The sequence below is a fragment of the Sturnus vulgaris genome, chromosome Z, assembly GCF_052056855.1.
Source record: "Sturnus vulgaris isolate bStuVul1 chromosome Z, bStuVul1.hap1, whole genome shotgun sequence".
Lineage (NCBI taxonomy): Eukaryota > Metazoa > Chordata > Aves > Passeriformes > Sturnidae > Sturnus > Sturnus vulgaris.
Genome location: NC_142283.1, coordinates 22,841,631 through 22,858,998, shown reverse-complemented (window position 1 = coordinate 22,858,998; position 17,368 = coordinate 22,841,631).

The window sequence follows — 17,368 nt, the reverse complement described above, 5'->3', positions numbered from 1 at the left end:
CACTCTGCATCCAGAATGGTTATTTGAAGAGACAAACTTTTTCAGGAGACTTTAAGTCAAGTAGACTTGGCTGACTTGAAGAGCTGAAATAAAATAACCCACATTTTCGCCATGTCAATTTCACTGCTGTAACTTTTTCTGGAAAGAAGATTAGCATGTTGGAGAGTAAATTACCACAGACCCCTGGCATTTGGCAGGATCTTGGTCCCCTGGTTGCAGAGGTGCCTTAGGAGGTCTAGTAAAGATTGGCTGTGATGTGCTCTGGCAGAAGCTGTGCTTCCTGTGGCTGCTGCAACTACAGCTGCCCAGCACTTGCATTTGTAGAGGCAATGTCAGTTTTGTCAGCTTTTGTTTCCTCAGCTCCATTTTGAGATATTTGTTACAGGCTGTTCTTGCGAAATGAGATCTGAACTGGACACACAAAAGGCTGTCCTTGCTTCTAAATTGGCCTAAGTGTCCTTCCAAGCAAAGGTGGTTAAGGGAGCCTTGCCCGTGCAATGTCCCTGCCAGCAACATTCTTTACAGAACCCATGCCTTCAACTGGTGAGCTTAAAAAGCAAAATACTTGTGGCTTCCTTTCTGATCAAGCTGCTTCTTTCCATCATCTTCCCTTTGACTATTGGAGTGGAAGATGAACTTTCACTGCTGTTCATTAATACTTTAGGACACAGCCACAGCAATTGACTAGATGCTAATCCTTGATGAGCCCCCAGCCTCTTAAAGAGCCACTTTCTTGTGCCCGGCACTTGCAAGGTACTTGGTAAAAAAATTTACAATTAACATAGAAAGATCTGTTCCCTGCACTAGTTTGTGCAGGTTAAAATAAGCAGCAGTAGCCTACATAACAGCACTAGAGGCTTGATTGCAAGACAGCTTGACACTGTTTATGACATCTGGCCACAGGAAGGGCACTCTGTACACAGTACAGCATTATTTTAGGACCTTTTGGAGAGGATATAATACTTCAGCTTGGTTTGCAAGTTCTGTGGTTGCACAGTTCATTGATCTTGGACAGCCTCTGTGGGCCAGCAACCACAGCAGCAAATTTAGTCTAGACAGAGCTCTTCTTTACTTTTATGACTGGAAGCGTATACTTTGAATGGACAACTTCACTGACCTAATTCACAGCGAAGCCCGCATTGTATTTTCAGAAGCACTGACCAACACAAAAGCCACCAGTAATTTAAAACTCCTTCCACCATACATAGTTGTCTTTCATTTTATTTCTTACAGACTGTCCATTTTTTATATGGTATTGTGAAGCTCTTTGCAGCTTCCTTCACCAGTGAATCACTTCAGCACTTGTGCCATCTGCTGTGCGTACTTTTTCCATCTCTATGATTTTAATAATAATTTCTCATTATGTTGCTTATTATTAATAAGAATAATAAGAATTCAAGTTCCACTGTCACTTTTTTCCAGTTCAAAATGAGTCATTTATTATTCTTCTTCTTAGCTTCTTTATTCAAATTGGACAACATTTATCCAGTTATCATATGCTGAATATGCAGTATGGGGTACACTCAATTAGCATTGTGTGGCAATATATATAGCAATATATATAATATTTGTCCCTCATATTTGTATCTCGATATTCAGCTGTAAAGTCTATATTTTGGCTACATAATTCACATATTCTGAAACCTGAGAAGCATTATAAAAATTCTGTGTTTTTATCAATAGTGAAGATCATAATCAGATACAACAGGGGAGCTCTTTTTCAGGAATATGCTATTCAATTCCCAAATCAGAGAAAACCTTCATGATTATCCTATCTCTAGTTCACCTGAGAAACCAGCTCAGTTTAATAGCTTGTTTTTCCCTAAGCATACATTAGGGATTTATTAACCTGCAATGTTTCCTTCTTTATATCACCAAGCATATCATTTGGGAGAGAATCTTTAGATAGCAGCATCACTTGGGAAATCTGCTGGAAACTTGCAAGCTGGAAAATTACACTCCTGATAAACCTGACTTCTTGCTGGACACTGAGAGAGGAGGTGTGTGTGTGAGCAGGCAGGATTGACAAGTTGCAGGCAGAAAAGTGGGCTGCTGTCAGTGAAGCTGCCAGGAGCCAGGGTGAACCATATTGGGAAGAACACCTGGGAGTGTGGAACATAGGTGTATGGGACTAGCAAGGACTGCCTGAGCTGATGCCTCTGACCCCTTGTAAAGGCAGACAGTTCTGCAAACAGCCAGTCATCAAAAGGGTCCACAGAGCTGCTGTCTCACATCTCCCGTATCTTCCACCAGCCATAAAAACCCTTTCCAACACCCTGCAGCAAAATTAAAACCTTTAGTACAAAACCAAAGCCACAGAAGCTATAACGTGTCACAGGAAATGAAGCAGAAAAGAATAAGGACACTTTTAATGTACTATATCCATGAAGCAGCAGGAAAGTTAACGGATGACTTTAGAAGACAGATTACACCACAGACGAAGACAAAACAACTGCAATAGGCCTGCCAGTATGACCTTGGGAAATTATTTTCCTGAGGAACATATTTGTCGAAATATGTGTGCAAATAATACCAAGATGGAAACCTTGATCTTGAGCCACATTCAAATTCAGTATCTCTCTACCCCACAGTGCCCAGGTTCAACAAATATTTTGTGAATGTGTGAAAGGAATTCTTTGCACTTATTTAAAATGTTCACGTGTGCATAGTGATTGCTTGGAAATTCCCATTTGGCCATGGAGTAAGACTTGCCCAATGATGAATGAGTTTCCAGGTAAACCAGAAAACACTGCTGACTGAGAAAGAAACTATTTTTTAAGGTCTTATGGTCCTTGGCCACTGTTCACAAAGATTGCAAAGCGTATTGCTCTCATTAAAAAATCCACATATTATTTCTTCCCTATGACATGTGGGGTGCTAACTTTTCAAAGGAAAGTGTAGAAGAATTTATTTAACACAGACAAAGCAAGACAATTTTTTCTTTTCCTTCCCAAAAGTGACTAAACTATATTCCACAGAAGTGAAGAACTTTCTGTCCAAGATCTGCACTGCCACAATTAATTTCCAAATGTTTATTAATGTTTACAAGTGAGAAGGAATAAATGTGTTTAGAAACAGGAAATGGTCTTATCACAGAATTTAATTGTTGCTTGATAGTGAATAAAGGAGTATTAAACTGTGGAAACCCAGTTTTTTTAAAAGACACTCACTGCCTTCCAAGGGATTTTAGACAATATTTCACAACACTGAATGACAGACAAACTGGAAATATCTGGATGAGACAAATGACTTTCAAATGTGCAAGGTTTTCATTTTATTAACCAGAGCACATGTAACTAATCTTGGAACCCAGATAACTATTCTTTTCAAAGCAATTAGTCCTGCTTCATTAATATGCTGCTTAACATTTGCTTGGGACTTTCTTTTGATTTTTTTTTCCCTCATGAGTGAAGTGTATTTTGAATTTTTAAAAAAGATAATTAGAATAGATTGCATGCATTAAATCTGGGAACATCTACAGGCAGACACTCCAGAAGGCAAAAGATTGACATTCGACCTTGAAGCATTAGAGAAGTCATAGACATTTGGACTGAGACATAAGTCTTACAATTTTCCTTGTATATTACAGAGGAGAGATGGATTTGTGCAAGCAAGAAAAGCTTATCCAGAATGCTCATTTAACTTCTACCTTCCTGTGGCCCTCTTGTTTTGTCGAAAAAAATGTAAGGCAACAGTAGCATAAATTAATCAGGAGTGATTTTACAGCATTGTAACTCATAATTCGGGGAACTCTTTATTATTTTGAGTTACCAGGGATTACATAGTTCCATCCCTATTAGAAGTTAATTAAACAGGCATTCTTATGAGTCCTGTTATCAGCTAAGAATGTGATTTTTTTTCTTTTCCTTAATGAAATTCAGTAGTTATCATTCTGTCTCGATCTTCTTGATCTGTTAATGGGTCTTGGTATGACAGAAGGCATGATGGTGATGGCATTTCCTATCAGCCAGTTGAAAACCTCAGAGTGAGCATCAAGCTCTGGTGCAGAAGCCTGGATGAATCTTTGCTTCACACAACCTAAAGCCAGAGGGCTTTTTCAGATCTCATGTGCCATGATGGTAACTAGCTCTTAACGAGTCAAATAACATCATTTAAATCAAGGTTTTTCAGTCCAATGCAGAGAAAATGTGAGAAATTTAGGTACCTTTCCCAGAAGTCCTTTGACTGTAATGGAGCAGTGTTAGAGGTGGCTACTGTAGGAAGTTGCAAGGTGTCTCTTCGTCCTATGAAAGATACATGCGTCCAAAGACTTTTCCAAATATTTTTCTCCTTGCCTGATTCTTAAGCGACCTTTTGGCACTGCACATATGACCCAAACATACTGGAGTCTGGAGAGATCACTCCCTCTGCCATCAGAGAGAGGTAGTAGCTCTATTTCATATTTAGCAAAGAGTGATTTCAGATGAAGGAGGAAGTGAAAAGAAAGAAAAAAATCTACTGTAATGCCTCATTAAGAGGTCTTTAAACCCAAATCTCCCTGTTTCACTTTATCAGGCAGAAGCTGGATCTATTCTCTCCCTTTTCTTTTCAGTGATAGAGAGTTTTTATTGATAAATTCCAAAAGTCTGCAATTCTGTTACCAGTACCACTGAAAATTCAGAGCAAATAGTTGCTTAATATCATGCATGCTTTGAAGAAAATTGACAAAACTGGGAGCTCTGACTGTCTCTCTTGGATTCAGTTGAGGCATTTTCTGCTGCTGTGGCTTGTTCTAGTATGAGAGCTTTGAACTAGGGCAGCTGAGGAGCCAGTACATATTCACATCTGCCATGCCCACTTCAGGGCAGTAACCTTTGGCAGCAGCACAAAGGGACAGCTGAGAGCAATAACCTTGTAAATATCCCCATTACAACTTGCCAGAAACCGTGAGTCAGAGTCCCTGACATGAACGTGTTATCTGGAAGATGATGGAAGATTTGTGATGCATTTTATTCATGTCTCAAAATAACATCTCATCTTTCTCTGGTCTGTGTGCCTCCTTACTCCCACAGGCACATCATTTCTCATCGTTTCTTTCCTTCACACTGCCAATGCAGCTAATTCACCTGGAGCAAAATCCTGCTCATTTTTGTTGCCAATCCAGCTGATCAGCACAATGCAGTCTGAGGGTTACTTTCCTTTTTTTTTTCCTGAAGTGTAGTTAACTGGATAAACCCTCTGCCCAGCAGCGTTGCAATTGACAGCCATTTCTCAGAGGCAGTCTCCCTCCCTCAGCGTGCTGAGCCATTACACAAGCTAAACTCATCATGTGCAAGGGCCAGGCCAAAAACAGAGCCCCAGGCTTCTTGAAAGGCAAGCCAATGTGTTAAGCAGCTAAGCACTCAGCCTGCCTGCCCTGTGCTGTAGCTACAGCAACGCTGTGACCGTCTCGTGGGGCTCTCTGTAAGTGACCTGCTGCTTCCTAACTGATTTGCCTTGGTACAGTATAATCATGAATCCATAACAATAGCTCTGTACAGTATATTACAAGGCTAATCAGATATTTTATTGGTAGAGTATACTTCTTAAAGCTAGCATTTCATTTGCCTCCTTTGCCTTGTAGAAATCCTGCTGCTGAGGCAATGGATAGCTGTAAAGCTAATGGTCTTTCTCAAACTCCCCCTTCTGAGAGAGAAAGAGAGAGAAAGAAATCATAGTAATCTCCAGCCTTTTGTGTTAAAATAGAAAGAAAACAAGAATCATTCAAAAATGATGTGCTAGGCAGCCTGTATTAATATTTATGTTAACATTAATATTGATAAGAAGGCATCTCATGCTTTGTTGTCTATCCCCAACATCCGTAAGCCCCTTGTTATTCAAGCTAGTAGCCATTACCTCGCATCTTCCTCTGTACACAAAGCTTCAAACAGCCTTGGCAGGGCTCCAGCTCACTTACGCTTAAATGGACACTCAAGCTTCGACGGACACACAGCTAAATAGAGGCCAATAATTCAATACAGTATGACTGTACTGGGGCTTCTAGTAAATCCATCAGGCAGTAAATATCATCTGAAGCCAATGCAAGCTTTTATCTTTCCAATTTCGTGTATGTCTGTGTGAAGCCCAGGCATTCAGCGAATCATGTAATTTATTCTGCAGTGCAGATCCTGGGCTGTCTCAGACATCATATTGACTTTTTATCCATCTGTCAGGGGCAGTCACTGCTACGCTTTTGTGCAAACGCATCACATTGCACTTATTTATTTATTTAATCCACTCTCTAGCGCAATTGGGCAAGGACACATTTTTGCAGATCAACAAATACTAAGAAAAGCATCTGAATATCATTACAACAGCATGTTAAACATTTGTCCTAACCAGTTTGTTAAATCAGCAAATGCACTTCCAGCAAATGCTTGTAATGGCTCGGAAAAGACTCCCTACTGCAATGTTTTATTAAGCCTCAAATATGCCCTGTTATTTTCTTTTGCTCTTTAGGTCAGTGGAGATGCCAGTATAATGCAAATAATACCAAACACCTGGGCTTATTGACTTGTGCTCCATGTTTGAGGGAATATTCGGATCCAGTGGATGATATAAATAAAAAAATACGTAGCACCAATCAGGCTAGTGTTCTCTCCGAGAGCTGAGGGCACAAAACTGCTCTTTCAGGGAGAAATGTGTGCACTCCATGAGAGCAGCTGGGCTGGCCAGAACTTTCATCCCAGGAGTGGGCATGTGGCATCAGTGCCAACTTCATACTCAGGGTCTCCCTGTGTGCTGGGAGAGGTGACAGGAGAAAAGCACTAAGTCTAGCACTTAAAGCTAGCATTTTCTAGCACTGAAGGACTGATCTGCCTTGGAGATACAGAGCCAAAAGGCCTTGGCCAGGAGGTTCAAAGTCAAAATTACACACTGTGAAAAGCTTGTGACAGCATGGCATATTTTAGCAGCTGGACTATATATTCATGTCTCTGTTATATCAAAGAAATTAGTCAACTATCTCATTTCCCTGAAATAAAGGTAGCTTTTATTTTCAAGGAGAACAGGTGAGACTTAACTAGTTGTTTACCTTAAAAAATAGGTCCTCTTTTAGAAAAATTCACACATTACATATATATACTTTTTTTCCCTCAAACTTCTCAAACATGTTGCACAACAATATTGAGTGTATACCATACTAGTCTACAGAGTTTGGTTCAGAAATCCTCCAGGGTTACAGATGCCAGAAACATCCATCTTTGGGAGCTCACCAATCTTAAAGCCCAGGCCTGTGTGTTTCTACTGCCTTTAGTGTTTGTGACTTTTTTTATGGTCAAGCATATGTGCTTTAGTACAGATGTATCCACACTGTCGGCACAGTTCCCTTTTGACTGTACCAGTGGAAATCAAATTGCAAGGCCAAACTTGGACAGACGGAGCTGCTAGCCTCCATCTTTGCAACAAGAGATTGCAAGGACAGAGCAGGTGTGCTTGGTGGTTGCAGTCCCATGTGGCGAGATTTCTGGCACTGGGGCTGAGAATGGGAACATGGAGAGACATGATGACTACTGTGGCCTTCATCAGGCATGATGCAACAGCAAACACTGCAGTCAGCCTGACCAGAGAGTTTTCTTCTTTTTCAGTTTTTCTTCAGCCCAGGAAAGCTATTATATTCCAGCCTGTGCTCCTCCTGAGCCTTGTCATTCAGCAATTGATTAGAGATTCTGTTTTACACTGCCATAGTGGGCATGGGAGATGTGTCCTACCACAGGCATTTTCTTGACAACAACAATTCTTTAGCGATGTGAGAGTCTGAGATTCATACTCCAATCTGGTACCCACCTGAGGGCAATGTCCATAATCAGATATGCAGCAGCTGCTGTTGGGCTATAAACTGGAACACTGAGGACCACTAAGACAGATTTATTACGACTAACATGTAGCTGATGTCTGGCTCGTCAGATATCTTTTTCTTGGGCCAAACCAGCATCCTTTCCTAAGCCAAAGGCAGGGAGACCACAGAGTTAAGGAAATGAAAGCTCCAAAGACTGCTAGAAAACATGTAGGTAGAGCAAAAAAAATGGCAGACAACTTAAAACCATGAAATATACTTATGCCTTCAGGAACTCTGAGAAATAAGGGCAGTCTAATTATGCTACAACTACATTACAAGGAAACTGAACGACAGCAGGTAGATTATTCACCAGGACAGAAAAAAGAAAACAGTAAGATGGCATCCAATGTGATCTTCCAAAAATCATAACATATTTGCAAAGGTCACAAGCCACTAAGCTGTCACGTAGAATATTGAACCAAAAATGTAAATTCAAATAGGTGTAGTCAGTAAGCACTACCCAAAATAGAGAGCTCTCCTTGTCCTTGATCAGTTCTGATAAAAGTGAAAATCACCCATCCAGACTGCCTTGTGGGACAGGGCTTGAGTTCAAAGCCATCCCACACCTTTGTTTGATCTTAACTGCCAGATAAACAATTTGGCTTATGTCGCTCCAGACTCAGACAAAATACAGGGCTCTCTGCACCACCAGAAAGTTTAGATGCAGTAGAAGATCATCATCAAGATAGTAACAGAACAGAGATGTAGCTGTTTTAATAAAATAATATCGTGTAATTCCTCTCAGACAATGCTCCTCCGGCACATTTTGAACTCCACTGGCAATCATAAACTGTAGAAACTTTGCATTTGAATAAGAAAGGGCACATTAAGGAAGAAAAAAATTATGATAATACTGCTGTTATTCTGTGGGCATGATACCTCTAAACCAGTTTTGGTTGAGTTTTTGGTAATGTGAGGTCTGGCTTTCATTGTTTCATTGTTTCATTCCTGCAACAAATCTGATAAGTCACACAACAGAATTGAAAAATCAAAACCATTTTATTACTGATCCAGGTCCTTGCAGATGTTGAATATTTGAATGATACCAGCTATAATGAAAGCAACAGTTGAGTACTCTGTGCTTTCCTGAATCAGACATACAATATACAGCCTGAAACAAGTGAACATAAATTATACTTTTAAACATTGGCACAGAGGAATCTGAGTCTCTTCACTGCCTGTACTCCTCCTCCTTGTCCTCCTTTCTTTCCACAAGTTCCCAGATGCACACATGCAGAGAGGCAATAGCACCCAAACATGCAGTCAGTGCACTCTTATAAACCTCCAGTTAGAAAGTACTGCCTTGAATCCATTACTTACAGTATACTGAAAAACAGCATGCTGCTTCTCTGAAGAAACAAATTAAAAGGCAACTCACTGAGCAATTCTCCAACACCTGAGAACAATTAATGTAAGCAGAAACAGGAAACATCATCAATTATTTAAAACAAAATGAATACATAACACTGTCCTTCTCTAGCACTCAGTTTTATACTTCCACCTGAATAAACTCAAAGACAAAACCACAAGACAGACCTACACCACAGACTAAAAGGTGCAGCAAATTTCTGAGAGAGCTCTCCATGACTGTCCTCAGCATTTTTAGTTCTGCAAATGAGACTTAGGCTGTCAATCCCTAAGTTTTGATGCATACACCCTTGCCTGCTATATTTTGAAATCCTGTATTTTTTACTGTGCGTTTCAGGCTTGTCTTGTCAAAAGAAGCAAACCAGACTATTCACACAGCATGAGAGTGATCAAATAACAGTAGATGTCATCTTCTGTGAGTTTTCAGCCCCTGAATTAAATGAACAAAAAAAACCCAAAACTGATATCCATAGGTCATGCTGATTTGGTCAATATAGAGAAGGGGTTTTTAAGGCTCCAGAGCATCTGCTTTCCAGAGCTCTAAGTGTTTTTTAAATGCAGAACTGAAAGTCCTGAGGAAAATGTTATAGTTCACATTATCACAGACTTGGATCTGGACAGACGAGATTTCAAGGGAACAGGGAGTTTATTAGCTGATGCAATTGCTGAACATAACATACAGCAGAAGGAGAAGGATATTTGGCACACTAATGGCTAAAGATTTTCAGAGAAAAGCCTATTAGACACAAAGTACAATAAGTCCTTTGTGACTCTTCAGGCTAAACAAGGCTTGAAGTGCTGGTGTCTGTTGTTCCCCCAACTCCTATTAGCAGTTTCAAGGAAATTCACAAGTGCTTCTTTCCAAGTAACACAGGCTTGCACGAGGTCATCTGCTTAAAATCCTCCTATAGACATCCAGAATCTTGACTAATTGTTTCAGATAAAGTCCACTATGTCCTTACCATGAAGTCTAAGTAGATTACTAGTCCTCAGGATAAGATTAATGTTTTTATTGCTCTTAGGGTGCTATTAAGGACATTTCAGGCTTTCCAGCATTACCTTTTTTTTTTTGGAAGGATAGAACTGCAAGAAGTGGCAGGGAACCAAAGAATGACATATAGGATGTCAGCATGCAAGCTATTAAAAGGAGTGGTGTGTTAACTGTTGAGTTTTAAAAGAGAAATAAATTATGCCAAATACTGCCAGGCATTTTACTTATATATTTATTTACTGTAGCTCTGTGACTTCCAATTATTTAATTAGAAAGACGTTTAGAATACAATATTTCTTCAGTGTCACATAAATACCTTTTGGGGGAGGAGGAAATCTGAAAGATTTGTCTCTGAAGAAGCCCAGTATTGCTTGCAAGTCCCACATTCAGCACTGGCACAGTGAAACACTTTTCCATGCAGGAGCTCTTGCCAAGTTGCTGCAACCAGTGCTGAGGGCAAGGCAGGGACAACTCAAGAGCCATGGGAGCTAGAGGAGGGGAAGCTCCAGCAAGGATGGAAGAAGATGTGGAGAACAGCTCTCCAGGATCTACAGAGTGACACTGCAGGCAGAGCAGGTTTGGCCTTTCCTCAGTGAGCCATCCTCCTCCAGCAGAAGAATCCTGGCTTCCCACACCTGGCTCTGTGATGCAGTACACTCTGGGGACTTATCTGGGCCAGTTTGTCCAGACACAGTACCTGCCAGGAGATGCACTCCTCCCACCAGAACTCCTATCCTGAACAGGGGGATGAGCTACAGGAACTTTGAGGTGTAATCTGTTTAGTGGGTTATGTACAGCTGGAGACACAGAAAGGTAGAGAGAGAGCTTTATAAAGAAGATATTTAGGAGTATAGAGTCATGTCCAAAAAATTAGACCTCTCAGTCACAGTAACACTCAGGAATACCTAACAAATCCTTAATTGTGCAAAACATTTTATTATAAATAACTTTTAAAGAATTGACCCAATTCATACAGCTTTTGGCAAAGAAAGGGATCAAAGTCAGAATTTTATGGACCTCTAATCACTGCTCTTTCCCCAGTGCACAGCCTGAGTCCTTGGGACTCAGTGCAATAACATATATCTGGAGCAAAGACTTCAGCAGGATCCAAGAGAAGATTGGATGTTTACATAAATATTAAAACATGCTGAGCTGAATAAGTATTAAAATGAGAACTTTGGAAGGAATGTTAACTCACAGTTCAGGACTTAACTAATGGGAGCATCTATGCAAAGCTTAAAGAAGGCTTGTCCAAAGAGCCAAGAGTCCAAAGAAACAGAGAACAAATACCAAGACCAGAGATTTTCAATTTAAAAATTATTTTCAGTCACTTATTTCAGAAGCCAAATAAAATGTACCAAGAGACCCTTGGAGGAGAACTAGGAGGCTGTGATTTACTGCTGGCATTAAAATCAAAAGTTCTCTGATTGCTCATCATGTTCCCAACATTCACCATGTATGGGTGAATGTTGAAAGTTCAGAAAATCAGGATAAACTGCTAAGAAATAGATGGTTTTAAATAAAATATTAATTTGTATTTTTAGTTTTATGCAGCAAACAATGCTGTATATGGTCAATATCCTTACTTATGGTATGTAATAGCATATCACTATCTCAGTTTTTAATAACATTATCTCAATTTTTCATTCTCACTTTGTGTAATAACATAATTTAACATAACAACACTTGAACTAAAGCCAAAAATGTCTTCCATGCTCACCCTCTACAAAATCATATCATTCAGACCAACCTCTTCTGATATTCAGGTCATTGTATCAATGTGTGATTTGCCATCAGCCAAAATGTAATTTGAAATCACAAACCAGAACAGTCCAGAGAAAAAAATGGGGCCAAGGCTCAAAACCTCATGCAAGTTCTAATCTGGCTGCAGATCATAACCAGCCACCTTGTGGAGACAACACCATGCCCCAGACTGCAGCAGTTAATGTAAATAATTATAAAGTCTTGATCTCTAGTGCAGCTGCTCCTCAAGTCCCATGTTCAGCACTGGGGCCCTCACTTCAAAAGGGACACAGAGGTGCTGGAGTTCACCCAAAGAAGGGCAACCAAGTTGGTGAAGGGTCTGGAAAACAAAGTGTCATGAGGAGCAACTGAAGGAGCTGGAGTTGTTTAGTCTGGAGAGGAGGAGGATCAGGGGGAACCTCATCAATCTCTACAACTGCCTGTGAGAGGTTGTAGCACGTGTACCATTCTCTTCTGCCAGGTCTCAAGTGACAAGACAAGAGGACTTGGTCCTAAAGTTGCATCAGGGGAGGTTCAGTTTAGACAGATTTTTTTCACTGAAATTATAGTCAGGCACTGAAATAAGTTCCTCAGGGCACTGGTAAAGTCACTGTCCCTGGAAGTGTTCACAAGGCATCTTGATGTGGCTCTTTGGGAAATAGTTTAAGAGTGGTTGTGGTGGTACTGGGCTGGTGGTTAAACTAGATTATCTTGAAGACCTCTTCCAACCTGAAAGATTCTGTGCCTTTGTGGCTCTTAGATCTGCACAGCGTCTTTGATGGGCATGTGTACATCCACTGTGTCCAAGCACTCAGCAGCTGTTTTGGGCCTTCCTTCTCAGTCTGGAATCATCTCCTTCAACTCATCTGCAGAGGAACAAACCCAGACTTGAGGCCACATATGCAAGCAGACAGGACATGGGTGATTCCACAGCTTTGTGCCAGGTCACTGCCACAAAGGATAGCTACCAGTCTTCTGCTGAGTACGGCATCAGCGAAGATTTTCCAATCTTCAATTGAAGGTAACCTTCAATTTCAAGAGTAGGAAATGAAGATAATATTTTTAAAAAGCTTTCAGACAATGTTGTTTACAGTAAGATAAGGTTAGGTTTAGTCTGGACTTATCTTGAATTGTCAAGATTGACTGAATGTGATCATTTTGCTGGAAGAAAATGCACGGCAATATCTTCAGTCAGATGTTTTTTAATATAAGTTAATAATGGTGCGTTAAAATCTACAATTCTCATTTAGCTACTGAAAAAGTGACAGCAGCATTCCTACTAGTGGACAATCATTCTGTACCAAATATTTATTATCAGCACAAAGAGTAGAAAGTTGAATATGTACAGAGCTTTCCTATGATACATAGTATCTATGCATTGCACCAATGTGTGCTTGCTTGCATAATTTTTATTCTCCATACATAACTACATACACAATATAAGTAACTCAAGGAATTAGTCTAAGTTATTATTAGGGAAAACAAATTTTTTTTCACAATACATAGTGAAACAGACACTGTGCTTTCATGGACAAATGTAAGACAATGGGTCATAGATTAGTCTTCAGAAAACAGTTACCCATATTTTAATGCTAGGGACATACAGGTTTGATGTGAAGATCTGACTGTGGTTTAAAGAGCCACATGTTTTCTAGAAACGTAGCATTAAGTGTTACAAACTCAATGTTTTGGACAAACTATCCATGCATGCAAAGTAAGCACGTGGGGCTTATTGAAATAGGCAGTTTTAAGTCCATTTACCTTTCTTCAACTCTTACATCAGTGTGTAAGTTAACATTATAGCTGCCATTGTTTCTGAAATGGAAGCTGTGTTTTTGATATATCTATATTTTGTACTTACATTTTGTTTAGCTATATTCACAGTACAGTTTATTTTACTTTAACTGCACCATAGCCCAATATAATTTCTAGTGAGTAACAGTGTGTTCCTGGGAAATAATTTCAATATTGTAATGCGTATAGAGGTAGATACCACCTAGCAAGTTAATGAACATATCCTCTGTTTTACAACCCACCAAATGACTACAAAAAAACCTCTCAGTCCTATGTAGTAACTTGATTGTTATGTGACTTATTATATTAGTGTTGCATATAACTGCTTGTTTCTGAAGCTACAAATTCACTTTGCTTAAAAATTATAAACAAGTGCTGGCATGTGAAAGAGTTCTAACTGTCTTTGTGATTAGCCTAAAATAAAAGATATGTTTACACATTTTTTTAAAAAAAATTCAGTTCAGGTCAGATTAAATAAATCAAGTTGTCCCGACAATGCCTTCTAAATTTGAATCCCTTTTTATAGAAATTTCTAATTTAAAAAATATTTATTGTACAAAACAGAGTATTTCACCTGACTTTGAAGATTGTGCTCTGCTGTTATGGCAATAAATGTCTTAGACTTTTAGGCATGGCAGAAAATTAATCAATTCTGCCAAGCAAAAATTCAGAGAGCAATTTTGTCAGACTTGTTGTTAGGGGTGTCTTTTCTTAATCAGGGTGATAGCTGTTCTCCAATCTGCTCCAATTAAGAGGAATTTACTGCATTCAGAATCTGTGCATACTATGGTGAAATTCAAAAACAATAGATTAAAAATTATTATATGTCAAAGTTTCAGAGTATAACTCTAGGGAATTAATATCTTTTCCCTCCAACTCTTTTGTGGAGCTTAAATGCCGGCCTGACTGACATGTCAGTTTTTTTCTGGCCTAATAATTTCCAACATGCCCTTTGCCCTAGATCCTTGAAATAAAACAAGGATGGCATTTGTCAGCAAGTTTCTCAAGTCTGCTACCTCTCATTCCATGAGCTGTCACTTGAAAAGGTACATTTAACTTGTGAAAAGGTCATTTTTCGACTAAGAAGAGAGCTTGATGGTTTAGATGATTTGTGTCTTGATCCAAATTCCATTTGACTCTACAGAAATAGCTTGCACATGCATAAGTACCTCTACATCTGTATGTGTGCATGTGCACACACAAATGAGAAACACAACAGGGCACCTTCCCATATTAAATTATTTCCCCTCCTTGGGATTCAAATAGGCACATAACCCTATGGCTTTCCACCAGGAGCCTATGCAATGACTCTTGCCACATCCAGCTCAGCTTACCATGCCTTTGTGCATCTACCTTACCTTCAGATTTGATGTCCTATTACAAAGCAGATGAAAAAATAGTTTACAAGAAATACACAAGAAAAAACAAGGAAGAGATCCTTAATTCAGTTACTTAGTACGTTTTCTTTCTTGCAAATGCTCCAGAAAAGACTGTGGGAGCACTGCCTCTTGTGGCTGGCAGGCAGGTAGAGAATCCATCTGGGCAGAAGAAGGAAGTCATCCTGCTCACCCGGAAGCATTGCCTCAGTCACCACCAGCACAACACTGTTACAAGCAGTAGTTACAGGTTTTTGTAGCACACAAGTTCATCAGACACCTCTATCAATGGTATTAGCAATGAGAAAAGTCACACATAAATAAAAGAGAAACCCCCACCAAATATGTCCAATTGCCTCAGTTACTTGAGGAGCAGGGATGAGATGGGTTAGTGTGTAGCTAGTTTTCCCATCCTTGTTTTTGATGCTTCTATTGGTCATTTCATTATCTTAATTAGAGCACGCATTTTTCAAAATCATCCAGAATTCACTCAGGTGTCTCTGGTGATGTGTTAAAATTCAAAATCGGTAAAATATCATCCTGCTGGCCCCAAGAGAGCTTTGGATCACCACTGCTTCCCAAAGGACACCTGGCACTCTTCTCACCCAGCTAGGGAAGCCTCTTTGTCCCTCCATCTCGCAGTGGCACCAACTACACAGCGTGTTGGTGGCTGTGTGTGGCCTCTCCGCTGAGCAGAATAGAGCATGATCTATATGTTCTGCAAGATTAGGCTTTGCAGGAGCAAATTTTCCTTGCTCCCCTAACTGATATATGAAAGAGTTTGAAAAACTGGGCCAATGGATATCAGGTATCCACTATTAGGACATGTCCTGTGGATAGGTCTTTACAGCACACAACTGTTTTCCTTTCTAACAGCTGTCAAACATTTTTCAGGAGCGAGATAATGTAAGTAACAGAAGCTTGTATGTTGCTCTTTAAAACTGTTTGTGTTTCATGAGGTGAAGAAAACTCCTTTTGGTCCAGTGAAGACTTTTCACTGAGTATATAATAAAGGATTTTTTTTTCTTTCTCTTTTATATCATGTAGATGTGTAAAAGTAATGGTAATAGGTTTTTCTCTTTGCTGCTAATATAAGGTGTTTCTGACAGGAAGGAAATTCAAGACGACACATTCCTGGCTCAGTTAGGCTACTCTGACTGATGTGGTCTGGTTACCTTTTCCCCTCTATTTTCTTTTTAGAAATATATTATCGCAGGGAAATCTGCACCAGAGAATGAGCCATGTATTTCTGCTACAAAGGTCAGCCCATTATATAATTTTACACATATGTCCAATACAAATCAATTCTCTTTGGCTCAAGTGCACCTAAAGAGGTCCAGAGTACATTCAATCCAAATTGTATCACGTTCTCCTCAATCAAATTACCAAGAATTTGATTTTTTTTTCCAGTCTACTGTTGCTAAAGAGTGTTAAAAGCCAGCTAAACTCAAAACAGAAACATATTTTATCAGGTTGACTGGAATACTCAGAGATGAGACAGGTAAAAAGGCATCAAAATGCGCCCTGGATTTTGATGACCTGCAAAAAGGCACTTGGTTGCTTTACATGATGAAACATGGCATAATAATAATAAATTTCATTATTGTTATACAAGTTTTCTGTAGAATTATCAGTTTTGAAATCTATAAATTAAAATCAAAATATTTTGCCTTGTTCTATGGAGATAGCATTTATGAATCTCATTATAATGAGACAGCTATGTATAATTTAGAGTGAAGTGTTAAAAATTTCATTATATAAAGTGAATCATAGAATCATTTAGGTTGAATAAGACCCTTAAGATCATTACATCCAACCATCATAGCACTACCACCAAATTCACCAATAAACCATGTCTGTAAGTGCCACATCCACACAGTTTTTGAATGCTTCCAGGGACAAGGGCTCAACCACTTTAACAGTCAACCTTTCCCAGTGGTTGACCAACTTTTTTGGTGAAGAAAAGGGGATCAATAACTTCTGCAATGGTGTGTCTGTTAATTTCAGTTCAGAGAGTTACACTTTGGTTTAAGAATCCAGCAGCTTTTTTCTCTCTTTGGTAGGTATGCAAAGCAATCTACCCAAATATTTTTGTCAGCTGAATTCTGTCTTTTCCACTCCAAGTGAATATGCTACTTGAAAAAGCTCCTTGGCAGAAGAAAAGAAGCATGTCTGCTGATACAGGGTACAGGGCATGTTCACAGGTGTGCCGGGCAGAGCCTGACTCTGTGAGGCCCCGGATTTAGCAGTCAGGGCACTCCTGAAGCCTGTGGGAAAGCA